This window comes from Miniopterus natalensis, chromosome 2, assembly GCF_054644295.1.
Source record: "Miniopterus natalensis isolate mMinNat1 chromosome 2, mMinNat1.hap1, whole genome shotgun sequence".
NCBI classification, from domain to species: domain Eukaryota; kingdom Metazoa; phylum Chordata; class Mammalia; order Chiroptera; family Miniopteridae; genus Miniopterus; species Miniopterus natalensis.
The window spans coordinates 147,858,709-147,876,434 of NC_142082.1; the positions used below are offsets into that span (position 1 = coordinate 147,858,709).

Here is a 17,726-nt window from a genome sequence, read left to right on the forward strand (position 1 = left end):
AAATTCCTGGGTCCTACCTGAAATCAAAATCTCTAGGGCTACCATCCAGGCATCCGCATAGTTGAAAGCTTTCTAGGTGATATCCAGTCAGCTCAGTGGTAATTGCCTTTCATCACCATTTATATAGAAAACCTAATCCCCATCCATATCTAACAGCAAATACTCTTGCCCCGTTCTACAAGTAGAATTTTAAAAATCTGTTCAGGAGTCATTTTTGGAGTATCCGTGCGAGACCAAACAATTCCACCTTCACTGGGAGCTACTGGCCTGCAGCCCACAAAACACACACACCCCAATAAATCCATCTGTCTTCATGGAGACATGGGCAGGGCCGGCCCTTGGCAGCCGTGTTGGGTCCTAACCACCAAACTGGGAGGTGGTCATTTTTTTAACCTCACAGACTTGAGGAGCCACAAGGAAAGAAACATCAAGGGTTAACCAGGACAAAGACAAACAGAAAGAGCGGAGAATGGTGCCTAGACTTCAGAAGGCTACCTCTTCTCAGTCAAAGTCATTTTCTGAAGCTCAGCTACATTCCTGCCCTGTGTTGCCTGAGACACCTCTGAATCCTTCCAGTAAATTATCCCTTCCCACTCTTTTTCTCCTTAAATTAGTTTGGTTTCTGTTACTTACAGCCATGGAGCCCTAACTAATACAGACCTCATTCAGTATTTCCAACACAGCCGAGCTTGCATCAAAATAGCTCCCTGAAGTCCCTACCGCGCTTGGATGCCACCAAAAGAGAGAAGCAGCCCGTCTGTGGAATCAGTGTGAGTGACTCTCATTCCATTCAGATTTTCTGCCCACTAAGTGTGCTTTTTTTGGAGGCAGGTGCCCTTTTGTTCCCTGCCAGAATATTCTCCTTAAAGACACTTGAATTATAACTAAGCAATTTTCCTGTACTCTGCCCACCAAATTTCCCTGAACAAGGAGTTTCCTTTCCTGGCACCACTCCCGGGACTCCTGTCCAGGAGAGGCGCCTCTGAGCTGACTCGGCTGTGTTTGCAGAAATCTGTGTTCAACTTTCACCACCCTCTGCTTTTTAAGTGCCCTTGTATCTTATTATGTAGGCTTTTCCTAGGACCCCACTTTGCTTCGCATCTCATTTCCCTTTTCAGTAAGCTGTCAGCAGAATGGATACTTCAGGGTGATTATTATGTAGAATTCCTAAAATCTGCGTATAATTTTTGTAAGGAAGTGGGTTTTTGTTTCTGTTTTTTCTTTGTTGTTTTTTTGCCACAGACTCAGAAGTTAAAATAGATGTTTGTCTAAAACTTCTTTTTACCAAGAATCCTGTTTGTCATATAATTAAATAATCAGAACCCCCTTTTGAATTAAATGCAGATTGATGATGGGAGGACCCAAGGGAGGTGATTTGTGGAGGTTGCAGAAATCTCACACTTGACCCAGCCTTAGGGGAGGAAGAGGATGTGGGGATAAATCAGATTCCCACAGCTAAGAATTACCCCAGCAGCTGGGAATATTCTCATGTCTATTGATTTGGGGTGAGGCATAAAGAAAGAAAATGGAGTCACTATAGCCCCCATTTCCATTTCCTACGACCATGAGACCCAGAAGAAAGATTAGCTTGCATAATTTCTGTTACTTTTTACTTATTTTGGCTGGTGTAGTGCTTTCCTTAGAACAGATACTGAAGTCATCGGCTCTTAATTGTTTTGTGTGTACGTGTTGCGTTCAAGAGCTAGAAATGGGGCATCTCTTGCGATGGTTTTGTAAGCTCTGTATTGTGATAGTCTATTTTGGGAAAATTCCAGGGATTTTAGTGTGTCTTAATTTCTTTACTACCCAGCACTCCAAAGAATCCATCCCCTTGTGTCAAATGAGTGTGAGGGAAGTCTGGACATGCTCATCCCAGGTGGGAGTCACTAAGCCCAGGACTTTACTAGATAAGTAACAGGTGTGAAGTGTTGTCTAAGGGCTCTTCTGTTTGACAGCTGAATTGAGCCATAAAATTTCTGAGTAATTTATGCAAGTCTGTGGAAGCCCAGATATAGATTGTTAATCCAAGGTTCAGAATGTACTAGTATTGATTTCACAATGAAATCCTTAATTTTTTTTATTGTGTCTCTTATCTTTGGCCTCGGTGAAAAATATTCAGATTTCCAAGTAAATTTTGTAAACTGTTGTCCATGGTCTTAACAACTTCACTTTGCTTTTAAGTAAAGTCAGAGTTTATCATAATCGTATGTTTCCATTCATATTTAAAAATATTACAAGAGAGCTAGGACTGGAGTTAAGAGACCTTTAAAATATCTTTAATTCCACTGACCTGCTAAGTTTGCATACTGTTCATGTAAGCTGGATTTTTCCTCCTCAAAAAAAAGAAAAGCAAAGCAGCATGTGGTTTGTTACATTCATTGCTCTTCTTAGCCTGTTTTGCATTAGGAGGTTATGGAAACCTAAGACTGAAAGCTCCATAAAGAAAGCCTTACGGCAAAGGAAAGAAATAGAAAAAAAGAGACATCTGAAACTTGGCCCCTTTTCCCCATCTGCCCTACAAATACATTGCAGTGTAAAATGTGGGTCCTTGATAGTTGGAAGGAGAAAGGAGCAGAAAAGCAAATAATTTTTTAAAAATCATATCTATTAAGCATCTTGGTTAAGTAGTCTCTATATTTCCCCTTTAAGAACATCTAAAACATAGAACCTTCTGGAACAAAACTAAACTGTAAATGCCCACTCATTCCCAGGCCATTCTGTAAATTTACTGTGGGTTCCTCCTCTACTCCAAATAAAAATTGCCGCAGGCATCTACCCACTGAGGGCCAAGCTGCCATACCTGTTGGCAGGCTTCTAGGAGTAACGTGGCAGAGGCCCCAGCCCGTTTTCTCCTAATTTCTCCTGGAAACGTCACCGGTGATGGGGCAGTGATGATTTTCCTCACAGTGCACAGAAGATCTGCAGTCTAGACAGCGCGCTAGTGGTCATCTTCAATTCTCTTCCCCCCTTATCCTAATACAAATTAAATTTGTTGCTACGTAGCATCAGCGTAATAATGCCTAGATGTTCCTATCATAGGCTTTCAAGGATCCCAAATACTTATGTGTGATCATCACATTTATTCTCGCTAAGAACTCTTTTAATTAGGCGTAAGAAACAGTGACCAGCATTTAAAATTTTTTTTTATTTTTGTAGATTTTAATTCTGGAAAAAAATAGAAGCTGCACTTCATGAAAGGTATTCTCAGGGAGTAGACACCTGCATGCTTGAGAAAGTCATTTTAAAGGTTCTTGGAAGGACAAGGTAATGGTCATGTGTGTTGCCTGTGTCAGTTTGTCTTCCTCTTTTATCTTCTGAGTGGTGGCTCCATTGGAAGACTATGTCTAATCATATCATTGGATTCTTTAAATAAAAAACACAAAAAAACTTTAACTCTTCAGATCCTGAAAGCATGATGTGTCATAAAACTGTTTCCTAATGATACTTTCAGCCTTCACTAAATTTCTCCCCCAACCGAAACATACTTTCCCAAAAGGTAGCGGAAGCGTTTCAGAGATTCCTGGAATCTTGTTAGAACCTATTGAAAGAGAAGCTAAAACCTTCAGAACTGGTTGCTCATGGAAATGTGTGGTTTGTGGTGTCAGCAACAATGCAGTCGGTGGTCTTAAATTGGAACTAGGGTTGGTGTTGAGTAAAAACGTTTGCCCTTCAGTAGGAAGCAGATTGTCTTCACAAGCTCATGTGACATAATATGACTGCCCTAATCATTTGAGCTCATCTGCCAGAAATTTTTGTTAGGGGACATACTGGCCATTAGAATGGCTCAGAAATGCTGCCAGACAGATTATTAGTTCTATTGTCTTCTTTTTTCATCTGCTGCAATTCAACTGAAGGACCTTAGTTAAAAATATATATAATAATATATATATTTATTATATATTATATAATGTATATATTATAGTAATAATACATATCATATATATAATATATAAATATATATAATATATAAAAAATATATAATAATAACATTATGGCTCTGGGAGTTTAGCTGTAATCAATTTTGTCTGACAAGTTTATTAATGGCTGCATTACTTCAGTGCCTTTGCCTTCAGGATGTCATGTGAGATGTGTTTGGTAGAATAGGTTGCCCAGGGACTATAAACGGAACCATTCTCATGATTTGTCCTTCATTCAGCACATTCAGCCTTTAAGTTGAGGAGGTGATGGTTGGGCTGCTGAACCCATCCGAGAGTGACACCATATTTGAGTAAGAGCTTAGTACGCCCTGATACTGTTAATGACTTAACAGGCAACAGAGCAACTATTATATATAAATGATCCCCAGATACAGGCTGGTTTTGTTGTATTTGGACAATAAAATGATTTTGCAGCTATAGAATTTAAAATGTTTCAGTGAACTGCTTTATAGCTCAGTGTCTCATTCGTCTGAGGGTCCCCAGGGTTGGGGTGGGGGGTGTCCAGCTCCTTGGAGCTGCCCTGCTCTTTAGTCCTAGAGAACAAAATATTGTCGTTAATCCCCTAAGGGAGACTTCACTTCCACCTAAAATAATATGGTATTTAGAACTTCTAGGATTATGCTATTTCCTGTTGATGTTGCTGAGGGACAAGCTGGGGAAAGCAAAGCATTTTGTTTTGCCACTTGTAAGAAGCTCTGCTTTAAAAGCAGATGACAGTGGTTTAGAACTTTAGGCTTTGATGTCAGCCCAGGTTTTGAATCCAGGCTCTTACACTAATTAGCTCATGATTACATGGTTGAACAACTTACCTTACTTTTCTCATATAAGATCTACCTTATGTTGTTATATAAGAATTTTTAAAATATGTACAGGATTTAGCATAATGCCTAGCATACAAGTGATTCATAAGTTATATCTGCTATAATAATAATAAAAGAGGTTCATTTGGTGTTATTGTGTTCTTAGTATATAGCACCAAAGAAAATGAAGAAACATCACACTACATATCCAAAAAGACACACAATTCTAATACTCACTTGACTCCCCCTTCTGTACTGATTCCCCCACTGTCCTTTTGTCAGTGCAGATGCCTTGAAAGGAAGACCCTTTACCAGGTACTCAAGGAATGCCCTAAGGGAGTGCTTTCTTTCCCTAAAGGGTGCTAAGGATGTTCTCCAGACCCACTCAGACTCCTTTTATCTCTGAGAGCTACATCCCCAGGGCCCTTTTCAGAGGAAGCACACCCAGGTTTTGCTTTGAAAACCCTTGTTTCCTTCTCTTTCTATACCAGCCCCTTCCTCCTTTGCCCAGAGATTCTATTTTGTCTCTGACTAACCGAACTTCCAGTTTCACTATTGCACCCACTCTAAGGCTGATGTTATACATCTCCTATTACTTTCATTTATGTTCATCTTGAAAAGTATTCTTCAGGGTGGTCTACAACAGGCCATTAAAGACTTGGCTGTGTCTTACAGGTCTGGGTTATAGCAGTATAAGTGGGTGCTGGATCGAACAGTTCTGCATATGGAACTGTTACAGCTCATGCCACTTCAGGGTGTGGTACTTATGTGGCCGACTGGAGGAGAGTCCACTCCTATAATCCTGGCCTCTGCACCTTACTTACCAAAATTAACCAGATTTAAACAGTCTTCTCCATCAAGTCATCTTTATTATGCTCAGTGCTGTGATTAACAGAAGGGGACAGTTGTTGCTCTCAAGAAGCATCCAATCTAGAGACAAGGATAACATACTTGAAATTATGAGCTGACCCCTCAAGAGAGGGTATCATATTTGTTGTGGGCTGTGTCAACCCAGCAGTTCAGCATCACTGTTTTCACCCAGAATAGCTAGATTCTGAACTATTTGGGATGGGCTTGGCAGAAGGAGCATGGAAGCATCTGGGAAAGCTCTTTGAGGGAGCTAGAAACACAAGGAGCCTATTTCTTAAGAGTGTATCTCTTCTCTACACTCATAGTAACCAAAATAGAGGACTTTAGCCCATCCTTCTTGGTGTAGCTGCTGAATGTAAAAGTTGAGCCCTGGGGTTGTCCCAAAGCTGTGTCCACAGAGGAAGAGAATCCCATTGACTCCAGTTAATAGGATTTCTGGTTGGAAAAGAAAATAAGCAATCGTTTTGGTGGAGGGACTAGCCTGAGTTAAACTGGAGTCTTGGGACTAGTGGAGGGTCCTGGCGAAGTGGATGGTGCAGCATAGAAGCCCTCGGTCTATAATAGGGCTTCAGGAGACATTTCCTGGACCCATCCTGAATTAAGTCTTGAAGTAAGAGTTAGCCCGGCAAAATAAAGTGAGTGGTTTGACAGCTCCACGTAGATGAAACAGCACAATAAGGCAAAGTGGTGATGAAACAGTATGATATGGTTGGAAACCACCAGTTCCAGAGCCAAAAGTGACGCATGACAAGGGATGGAGCTGGAGCTGGAGCTGGAGAGACCAGTAGGGGCCTGAAATGGAGGGCCTTCACTGCAGAGCCTTAATTTTATCCCATGGAGGTGTTGGGAAGACTGTGAAAAAGGGATTTTAAATTGGGAGGATGGCATAGTCAGATGTGTGGTGGTCAAGTGAAGGAGAAAGAATGTAGAGATGAGAAGACCCAAGGAGACGAGTTAAGCTGCTGTAGCACCCCAGGGTGGGGAAGACAGGTGGCTGCAGTCATTGGGGTAGGGAGGGGAGATACAGAGTCAACAGAGAAAAGTCATAGGGTGCAAAGATCTGATAAGTAACTGAATGAGGGTAGACAAGGAGGGCACCTTGAGTGAAGGAAACATCTGTGATGATAATTGTCTGGCATACTGGGTGGTACCACGAACAGACTGGGAATAGAGGAGGAAGGAGAATATTGGTTTGGAGGTGGGTGGAGAGCATGATTTAGAAATGTGAGCCTTCTAAAGAGGGTTCCAGTTAGCCAATTAGTGTGAGTTCACAGCAGATCTTATCAGCCAAAAAGAACAGGTCACCTAAGTGATAAATTTGATGAGATTCCTTTAAATATGAAAACTGGGAAATTGACCCTCAAGTCAGTTGATTCACTTTTTTAAAAAATCCAAATAAAAATAAAGGAAAAAAACAATCAATGGACTTATAATGAAGATATAAATAGGAGTGCTTAGTTTGTGTGAGGTCTGAGACAGGTTCTGGGGAAGATCAAATGGGACCAAAAACCATCTTCACCACTCAACAAGTATTTACTGAGAATGCACTATGTACCAGGCAGAGTGCCTAATGCACCTGGCCTGTGTGTCTCTGCACTTGGGGTAGATCACAAAACAAAGCAGACATGATCCCTGCCCTTAGCCCCTCTATAATTCAGTGACACTCAGTGTTGAAGAGATGAGAGCTGCAAGCATGAAGGGGAGAGGAGATAGGAAGACTGACATATCAAAAGACTGTTACTCATCTAGAATTATGTGACTCAAGGCCGACAGAACAATTTGAATTCCAAATCTTGGCCCTGACACAATCTAATTAAAGCTTGTAAACCAGTCTCCACTACAAAAATCACCTCCTTGAAGTTCCCACGGTCGCAGAAAGGGACTTGGGATCTTAGATAAGATAAAGAAATGTTATGGAAAGCTTTGCTGGCCTTTTTCTTTCTGGCAGGAGGCTTTTGGCTGCCTGACATAATTCTTGGCTGACACCTCTCTAAGAGCACCTTGATTAGTTACAGCACACAGTAACAGTGTTAAAAGCTGGCGTGCCTTCGTGGGCACAGATTTTCCCGAGTGGGGAACAACCATCGTAGGTGGTGGAGAGTCGAAGGAGCATAACAAAGTAGAGGTGAGCAAAATAGCTCTGAACATGTAGATCATGAAGTAGTGAATACTGTATGATTTTAAAACTTAAGACAGAGCAATATTTATTATTTAATGTTTTGTATAAAACACTAACTGCTAGATTGTAGACTCTTACCTGACATGGTAGCTTTCCAATGCCATTTTGATCTCTCTCGGGTTCTTCCACGTAGGTCACCTTCCAACCTGAAAGTCATGCGCCTGTTTCTTGTATAATGATGGACCCTGAGCTCTTTTACACTAGAGAACATAAAAACTTTGTTTTAAATACTGATTTTAAATATCAACAGGTAAGTGGACTTGAGCTTAGAAATGAAAACCCTTCAGATTACCTTGAGTTTGTCTCCTGTGGACAGTGAAAAATATTTGCGGTTTCAAGCGAGAGCTCACATCGGGGCCGAGCTGTTGGTTGTCTTTCAAGGAAACTATGGGAATGATGATGACTCATTGAGGAACGTCAGCACCCCATCTGCCACTCCCCACCCCCCACCGTACACACCGGGCTCCACGAGTCAGGTTTATTTGCCCTCAGACACACTGACTTGTCTTTTCTGCCCTTGTCATCTCGGCTCTTCCATCTGGCTGCCCTGCACTGTTCACCTCCCTCTAATTAGGGCATAGATACAGTCATGTCACTCTTTGCTTAAACTCCTGTGGCTCCCCACAGCCCGTAGGAGAGTTTAGAGGTCCTGGCATGTGCAGCCATCCACAGCCTGGCACTGCCCTCCTCTGGGCACTGTCTCTGGTCGCTCCGTCCTGTCTCCCAGTCCCCCCATCACACGGCCGTGGGTTTGCTGACAGCTGTCACTCTCTTCGCCATCAGGCTTCGATTGGCTCCACCTGGACGAAGCCCTGTTTTCTATCCCAACTCCCTTAATTTCCCATATCACCTATTTCTAATCTAGAGAGGTTCCAGCTTAAATGTCACCCCTCCTTCACACTTCCTTGACCTTCACCTTCTAACCAGAACTGATTGATCGACACTTCCCATTATTCCTGTATTAGAACTTTAGCCGCACCTCAACTGCTGTATAATATCAGGGTATCATTGTTATGCATTTTGGAAAATAAAATCACTTACTTCTCCACTCATTTTGCATATATATATTTATTTTTTTTTAATTTATTTTTATTGTTGAAAGTATCACAGGTGTCCCATTTTCCCCCCATTGACCCCCTCCACCTGGCTCCCACTCCCTCCCCAGGCCTTCACCCCGTTATTGACTGTGTCCATGGGTTATGCATATATGGATATAACTTCTTCGGTTAATCTCTTCCCACCCTCCCCCCCTTCCCTTTCCCTCTGAAATATGGTCGACTGTTGCCTGCGTCAGTGTCTCTGGACCTATTTAGTTCATCAGGTTCTTTTGTTCACTAGCTTCTTAAAGAAGACCCTTTAACATTTCCTGTAGCGCTGGTCTGGTGGTGGTGAACTCCTTTAGCTTTTCCTTATCTGTGAAGCTCAGAAGTATGGAACGCTTCACGAATTTGCCTGTCATCCTTGCACAGGGGCCATGCTAATCTTCTCTGTATTGTTCTAATTTTAGTATATGTGCTGCCCAAGCGAGCACTCATCTTGTATATTTTTCTAAGCTTTCTTTTTGGAATAAATCAAGATATAAGTAGAACATGAAATTTAGAATAGGAAGTCCTTAGTTAAGGGGAGGGTCTCGGTGTAACAGTGCTGTCCTCCAACAGATATCTTTTGACTCAACTGAAGAATCTAGTAATGAACCAATGGATGGGTACATGAAGCATCAGTTGGAGCAGCTTCTGTTCCAGTCTCTCTGGCTCCATGAGATGTGGGACTGGTGACACCACCCCCTTCTCAAGTATTGTAAATAAATGCGGCAGAGATGTCGCTCTTCAAGTTTGAAACGGGGATGAAGGTAGCTGGGAGAGGAATTGTGTACTTACGTATTTTCCCATATCAACTAATACTTAAATCAGGAATGTCATTCTTCCTAACTTTTCTTCCCTATATTAATGTTATAGTTTACTGTTTGAAAACTATTTATAAAAGTCTTATATGATCATTATAAAATAAAAAGGTTAGGCTGGCTTGTGTGGCTCAGGGGTTGAGCATCAACCTGTGATCCAGGAGATTGAGGTTCAATTCCCAGTCAGGGCACACGCAGGGGGCGTGCAGGAGGCAGCCGATCAATGACTCTCTCCTCATTGATGTTTGTCTCTCTCTCCCTCTCCCTTCCACTCTCTGAAATCAGTAAAGATATATTTATTTTAAAAAAGGTTATAAATGATGTGAAAATATGAAAATGCATTTATTTTGTAAATATAAATTCAAAAGTAATAGTTTCCTATAATCTGCCTTCCCCTAGAAACCATATTAATAGTTTACAATTTATATTCCCCTAAATAGTTTTCCTATATGTATACTAGCCTGTATGTTATTAGTTATAACAATGTGATCATACTATATATTTTGCATCTTAATATAGCTTGGATATCTTTTCATGTATAGATTTCCCAATGTTTATTGGAAGACTTATTCTTCATTTCTTAACGTTCTGGCAGTTTTTCAGTAGTGTAGTCTTAAGAATGTTTGTGTTAAGCCACTGACCTCTACAGGAGTTGAGAAAGTTAAAGAACTCAAGGTCAGGACGCTGGAACATTTAATTATCTGCCCATGAAAAGTAAAAACAGTTCATGGATGGGGACAGGGTATATCGAAATAGTTGGGACAGGGGTGTGAGGTGAGCGGAGATGGCTGTTGACTGATAGTAGAAGTTATAACCCTGAACAAGTGTCAGGTGAAACGACCTGATCCCATATTCTCCCACCCAGCTTGGGCTGTAGACTAAACACAGCACGGCCACAAACACCTACGTGACATCAGTGTCATAACCAGCTATTGAGTTTGAAGACTCAGAAAATATTAGAACTGGTGCAGCCTCTGGCAGCATCCAGTTTCCGGTGGAAGAGCCTGAAGGCCACTTGGAAGAATGGGGGATGGGAGGAGAAGGTAGCTGTGGGAAGGGTCTTCCAGAAACCAACCCAGAGCTTCAACAGAGCAGTCTCACTTTCATCTGTTTCTGTATTAAGATTACTACTATTTCAGCTGAGATACGAATTGTGTTTCCTCCTCAGAAGTTCTAACCATTGACCTAGCCCATTTCAGTTTTAGAAATGAAAAAAAAAAAAACACAAAAAACAAACCCACCCCAAACCACTAATACCTTAGAGGAGTTATTTCTCCCAGTGTCACAGAGCTAGTAATTGACAGAAAATAGACATTTAAGTCTCCTAACTCTAAATCCATTGCATCAGGGGACTCTAAAGGGAAGATTTGCCTCACTCGGAGGAGGTGGGAGTGGGGGGAGGGGACATTGGCTGGGAGGATTGGAGCAGTAAATCTAAAGAGGGATTGGGTGTAGAAAATGCTCAAGAACCAGTACTCTCTAATCACATTGCTTTAAATATAATCAAAGGGGAAAGAAAGTAATTGGAGACCTAGAGCAACAGCAACCTATTATAAAACACCATAATGCCTGTTAACTCCTGGAAGAGCTGATACCTGCCTGAGGGCCCTTCCCTGGGGGTGCATACAGACTCTCGGATAATGGTAACTAGAAATTGCAAATGTTCAGCAACCCGCAGGGTGTAGGGCCCAATCTGAGGTACAACAGAAATGTTTAAACTTAACAAAAAAAGAAAAGTATTTACATAAACTGTCAGTGGTAACAAATTCGGTAACAAGCATGAAAATTATTACGATTAGTCCTCTGGATCTCATTTTTTTATCTGGACAAGATGTAGGTTGTTGGTAACTCTAAAGTTGTATGATTTTGTGATTTAAAAACATTTTTTTTAAAGCCATTTTAATTAGAAATTACATCCTACATACAGGTGTGATTTGCACTTCTTAGTCACTTGTCTCTACATAGTGAGAACGGCCCAAGGTCAGGACAACCAGACTGCTGTCCTAGACTATGGCCTCACAGAACACTAAAGCTGTCACCCTTCTTGCCATTTATATATGCTGATTCCCTCTCAGACATAGGGAGTGAGATGTCATTCGATGAACATTAGAGCACTTGATCTCTCTTTGCTATTAAGAAACTTAATGACATCCAATCATTTAAATAGACTCTAGATTTCTGGCAGTTAGTTACAAATCTTTCCAAATGTCCAAGACCAAGAGCAACTCTGACTCTTAAAACTAAAAAGCAGGTCTGTTTTGCACATGAAAAAACAGGCATGGAGTAGAAAGGACCTCAAGGTCACTACATACAGAATCACAGGAGAACCAAGGAATGAATAGCACCGAGGTTTGCTCTATATTTTGTACTTTATCTCTTTCTTCCAGACCCAATAGAGCTGGCTGGCATTTGACAAACAAACGCCCTTGGCATTTTTCTGTCTTTCTATCACAGTCTCCTCCCATAGGACGTTACAGTTCAGTCTGGGTTTAGATTAGAAACTGAGTTACTTGTACAGGTGTGGAATAGCAGTGAGGGCCTGAGCAGTATGTCCAAAAATCATTCATTTAACTCATGTTAATTGAACTTGTCTGCTACGTGCCCGGCATGATTTTAGGTGCTGAGAGTACAGGAGTGAGTCTTCAAAGTCCCCACCTTCTAGCAGAGGAGAGAGACAGCAAGCAAAGCTAAATTCTATGAAGATAAATAAGGACAAGAGGGAGGGGTGATATTTGGGATTGAGGGGATTGGAGAAAGCCTCTCTGAGGAGGGGACAGTAGAGCAGAGCCCAGGATGGGGTGAGGGAACCAAGTCCTGTGAATTTCTGGGCTTCCTTTCCCAGCCTCCCTTCAAGTGTGATCTGCAAGCAATGAATATTCCCACCTGGCTGAAACAAAAAGGCACTGGTGGGGGTCCTTGCTGTCCATCCTGTAAATTCACCCTTGAAAAAACAATGCCTCTCGGACCAAACTATATAGGCTGTTGCATTCAGATTGAACATTAGTTGGAAGCTTTTAACTGTCTCCCAGCTGCTTCATCACTAAAAATAGTTACAAAAGCAATAAAGCTGACAGTGGTTGTTGAAAATGTAACAAACAGTGTTTGTAAGTGAGTTAGAGGAAGCACACTTGCAATGGCTGGCATTTAATAGTGCTAAGTGTTGCTATGGTTTGTAGTTGGGAAGACTCCTTGGCCTTGGCTACTGTGCGTAGTTCTCCTTTAAAAGCTGTTTCAAACAGGATCCACCTGGCTTAAAGCATTGCCTGGCTGATCCTTCCTTTATCATAATGACATGACAGTTTAGGGTTTGATTTAAATCAGCAACTGATTGCCCGTTTGTCCAACAGATACTGCCAGTTGATGACTTCCCCGAGGAAGCCCAAACAGAATGAAATAGGAAAAAGGAAATCAAACCCAGGTATTCATGGTTAATTTCACAGCTCCACAAAGGGCCTTTGAAGTCCGCTCCCTGCCCTCCCACAAATCGCCACACAACCGGAAGGCTCGAGGAGCTCTATCTTAGAGCTGTTCGGGAGCTGTCTTCAAAACTAGAATCTAGACTGGGCAACAGAGAGTCAATCTGAATTTCAAATCCTGTTGTCTCATTCAGTGTCTCCAAACTAGCCTACCAGCAGAGCCACAACTTTTTTTTGGTCTCTGCCACTTTAAAAAAGTAACAAAACAACAAAACAACTTCTGGGCTGCCTTGCTTGGCAGCAGAGATAACAGAAATTGGCCAGAGTTATTTACTTGACTGCTCTGTTTATGGCAACTTGTTTGTGTATTTTTAAATCACAGTTACAATGGGCTATTGTTCACTTGTATACTGTAGAAACATATATGTTGCAAACCACTCCCAAGGAATCCTGGTAGTACAAGGATTTATTTTACCTAACCAAAAAAAAGTAGGATACGGAAGGAATTTGACCATTTTAAGGTGCTTTTTTTTTTTTTTTTTTTTGCTAGCCTTTATAAAATGGCAAAGCTCTTAAATATTGCCTCCTTGTTTCTCCATTCCCTTGGCATTTTATCACCATGTGATAAGGAGGCTGTTGCAGAAGTTAAAATTTGTAGTTAAGAAGAGATTCAGACCTCTGCTGCAGATACTAATCTGTCATTTCTTTCTGAGCTTGCTTTGAGGTTCTGTTTTTGCTTTTCTTGGCCCCTTCCGTGGACACCTAATGCCAAGCTTCACTTTCTCTTAGTGTACCTAGAAATAGCTCAGCAGCAAGATTAGCCTGAAGTACGGGGCGCGTTCTCGAGTTCTAATAAGGATATTCACTTAACCTACTTATAAAAGCTCTTATTCAGTACTGGATTAAGTGCATTCCCCCCGACCCCGCTCCTTTTCTTTTGTTGTTGTTTACTGATAAAAATAAATCTCCTGCGCTGAGCTGTAGGAATCACTTCGAAATGCAAGAAAAGTCCTGCGGGGAGAATTCATATGTTAATGAGCCCTTCGGAGGCAGAGCTCGGCTCGAAGTGCCGTTTGCTGACATCATTGTTATGGGCGGAGAGGAGGCGACGTCTTTAAGAGGTGGTTTTGCATATTCCCCCGGCGCCCTGTGGCCCGCGCGTGCACCTGCGGGAGGGGGGAGTTTACATAAGCGTCTCGGGGTGTCTGCCGCTCGGCCGCTCCACTCGCCCGGGCTCGCGGCCATGGAGCGCGCGGACGGGGTAGGTGCTGGAGCCGCGCGGCTGCCCGAGCGGGTGGGGAGCTTTTCGAGGAATAACGTGCTCCCGGGACCTCGTGGAGACCTGCCAGGGGCACGGTCAGCAGTGACAGTTCCTGGAAAGAGCGCGGCGGTGAGCTCGGGCTGGGCAGGCGCCTCCTGCGGAGCGGAGCGGAGCGGAGCGCGGGACCCGCCCGGCTGGCATCGCGCTCTGGGCGGCGCGCCCTGCGCTCGGCCGAGGGTGGGACCGGCAGGAAGCGAAATGGTTACTTTTTTTTTTTTTTTTTTTTTTTTTTTAATGCGGGCTCTGATTACTTTTGAAGATCGGTCCCAGGCGGTCTCCCAGAGTCGAGCAGAGACCGGGGTTTTTCTCTCCGCGGTGGAGGGTCCTGGGGAGACGGAGAGCTGGGGCGTGGGGGATGCGGTGGCCCGGACGAGGCGACTCTAACACGGGGAGCACAGTCAGCGACACCAGCGGGGACAGGGTCTCCGGGGAGCAGGAGGACCTTTTGCTGACCCCCCACGGTTGGTTGGCGGCTGCAGGGGTGAGAATCGCCGCGTTGCACCGAGCCTGGCTCGGCGAGGACGAGCGGGGGAGAGTGCGTCACGGGGGGCGGGGGCGACCCCCTCGCCCGCCGGGCGGGGCCCGCGCAGCGCCCAGACAGGGGGCGCGGCCCGCCGCGGCTTAAGGGGGGCCCTGCGCTCGCCGCGCCCTCTCCGCGGTCCCCGCCCTGCCGGGGTCTCCTCCGGAAATGGGTGGGCGAGGGTGACCTGGAGGGCGCCCAGCCCCGTTTTCCTTCGCGAGGAGCCGCGCTCCGGCCGCCGGCCTCGGCCAGTCGCAGAGCGGGGTGGGCGGCGAGTGCGCGCCGGGGGACTCGGGGACCCGCGGGCCGAGGGGGGAGCCCCGAGGGGCTGCGGGCCGCGCTCGACCCCGCTGCCCGCGCCCGCAGGTGGGAGCCGCTGCCTTGAGTCCCGGACTTGATGGCAGTCGGGCGGCGGGGACTGAGCGCCCAGGGCTGCAGGGGTGCGCGCGTCAGTGCGCGCCCACGGGGAGGGGGCTTCTCGTCGGAAGTTGGCGGACAGACGTGGGGCCCCTCGGGCACTCGGTGTCGCCGTCCAGCCGCGGACGGCGGGGCCCGTTCCAACAGAGCCCGTTCCTCTGTTGGAGGTGACGCTGCGCCGAGAGGCTGCGCAAGGCTTTCTTCTGGAGATGGGTAAGAGGGGTTCGGGGGTGACTCTATCCCCGGAGACCGGGGGACTTCTCGGTGGGTCTCGCGTCGGCGCCAGGGAGGGGTCGGCTCCCATGCGCTGGGTCTTGCGCGCGGCCTCTGGGTGCGGAGACCCGAGGAACCGCGAGCGGGCCGGGGGATGGATGCGACCCGCGGCCCCGCGCGCCCCCTGGCGGTTGGAGCCGCCACCGCCGCGCGGACCGTAGGGGTTGCGGGGCGCAGGGGGCGCTGACGCCCGCTCTAAAGTGCCCGCTGCTGCGGGCGTGGGGTTGGCCCCGCGGATCCGCCGCAGCCGCGACTGAATTTTCCCGAAGAAGGGTGACATCCTTTGCCTCCGGCTCCACTCCCGACCCCCTCTTTCAGAAGCTCGGGTGTTCACATTAATCTATGTCAGTATAAACCAGGCTATGTGTGGAATTTGTTTTTACAACTCGAGTCTTGTGACTTCTCAAACACTTTCTTGAAGTGTTTTCTCTGGAACCTTGTTTCAAATGAGCGCTGTAAGTTTCACAAAGGAGAGTGTTGTTCAGAAGCCAACAGGTGACAGGGTGAAACCTGAGTCTCTGTGTACATTGGAGTCAAGTCTGGCTGCCGTTTCCTTGGGCCGCGGTTGAAAATAGAAATTCAGAAAATCAATAGGAGACTGGAGCACGGTTTTGAGAAAAGACCTGCGTCCCCCATTATGGAACAAGAACGAGTTGGTTGGAACAGTGCCTTGCGTGGTGCGGTCGCACCACAGCGCGCTTTTTGTCTTTTGTCTTTATGCACAGGCTTCTCCAGCCAAATAACCTGACCCCAAAAGCGTCGCCCTGGCAAAGGACCGCGCTTTGTCATCATGTTTCCTCCTTTTGTTAAGCAGCCTGTCTTACTGTCGTGGAATGTATTTGTGCATGAAATTAGAATGCTTGGAAACCCTGCAGGGCCCACGTTTCCTCTTGGAAAAATGGATAGCTTCTTGGCAATTGGATAGTGCATGACAGGCCACTCAGTTGTTGGAAAAATGTGCAGGTTGGATGGAAGTTTACCTGGAAAATACAGAAAATGCCAAAGGGCACATGGCCTCATGCCACTAATTGCTAGTACAAAGTGGTTTTGCTAAAGGAATGTTTCGTAAGCAGTATCTTCAGATACCTTCGTTATGTTTTTATTTTTAATTTTTATATGGAAATATATTTACTTTTTATTTTGATTATCTGTACAGTTCATTGCAATATAAGTAAAATTGGATGAGGCTCTGCTGGCAATCACTTTTGTCTTTAGTAGGCTGCAGGGTGTGTGAAACTTGTTTAGTGTCTCTTTACTATGAAATCTAAATCCTGGTTGTAATCATTTTGCTAACCTATGGCTTTTATAGGTCTCTGGTTTGTTTTTTTTTAAGTTAAGGACATCATAAACAAGGAAATATGTGTCTCCATAAGGGTTACATTTTGTGTATTGAGAAGAGTGGAAGTGTTACAGGTTCTGCTCTACCAAATTAGTCTGTAGTTAAATTTAATTCACCTGCATATTTAGCCTAGACGTGGAGCTTGATTGGGTATGTGTGATCTGCACCTTCTTGTTAACAAGCAGTTTAACAAAGAAGTTAAGTAGTTTGTGGTCCACTGGATGGCACTTCGCAGCAGGGGACACCTAGGGAATGTTAGCCCTACTGACTTCACAAATCAGTATCTGTTCTGGTTTGTGGTGATCAAAGGATTTCTCACTCCCCTGGGCTTGTTCACTCGAGAAATACTTATTCATAGGGATCTTACCGTGCCAGGGCAGTCTTCACATAGGAACTAGAGGGGGATTACATTGGGAAAAGTATTTGCAATTAGGGGTATGACCTTAGACTTCATCGTGGCAGACACTGAAAATTATTTTGTGTTCTGGTCACGTGATTTTGATTTGGTGACTTGGTGCAAGAAAATGATGAATGATACAGCAACCAGACCAGAACTGATGTACAGTTACCACCTCAATCTGTGCCTGCTTGAATTCATTCTCCGCAACCCCCGCAAACCCGCACTCGCTGTCTGACTTGCCTGTGTACTGTTTCCATATTGGTACGTCAGTCACCTAAGACTCAAAACTGTCCTTGACCCTGTGTCTCCCTTTCCTATTGGTTCCTTTTACTCTCTCCCCAAGCCATGTGTAG

The 17,726-nt window shown here is 44.7% G+C and overlaps 1 protein-coding gene and 1 non-coding gene across 6 annotated transcripts in view; one reads left to right on the forward strand and one right to left on the reverse strand.

Moving 5' to 3' along the window:
• Positions 1-17,726, forward strand: part of PRICKLE1 (prickle planar cell polarity protein 1) — a 95,723-nt gene that overhangs the window by 61,001 nt on the left and 16,996 nt on the right. Inside the window, exon 1 of one of the 5 annotated variants that reach the window (XM_087814718.1) lies at positions 14,318-14,364. The exons of 2 other annotated variants lie outside the window; for them this stretch is intronic. The gene's annotated coding sequence lies outside the window, so the exon portion shown is untranslated. Of the gene's footprint in view, positions 1-14,317; positions 14,365-14,416; positions 14,494-15,396; positions 15,575-17,726 lie in introns of those variants that run through there. 2 more of the 5 variants (XM_087814719.1, XM_087814717.1) reach the window with 2 other exon arrangements.
• On the reverse strand, positions 9,212-9,318 carry LOC148093873 (U6 spliceosomal RNA). The gene has a single exon (XR_015714176.1). It is a non-coding gene; the product is annotated as a U6 spliceosomal RNA (small nuclear RNA).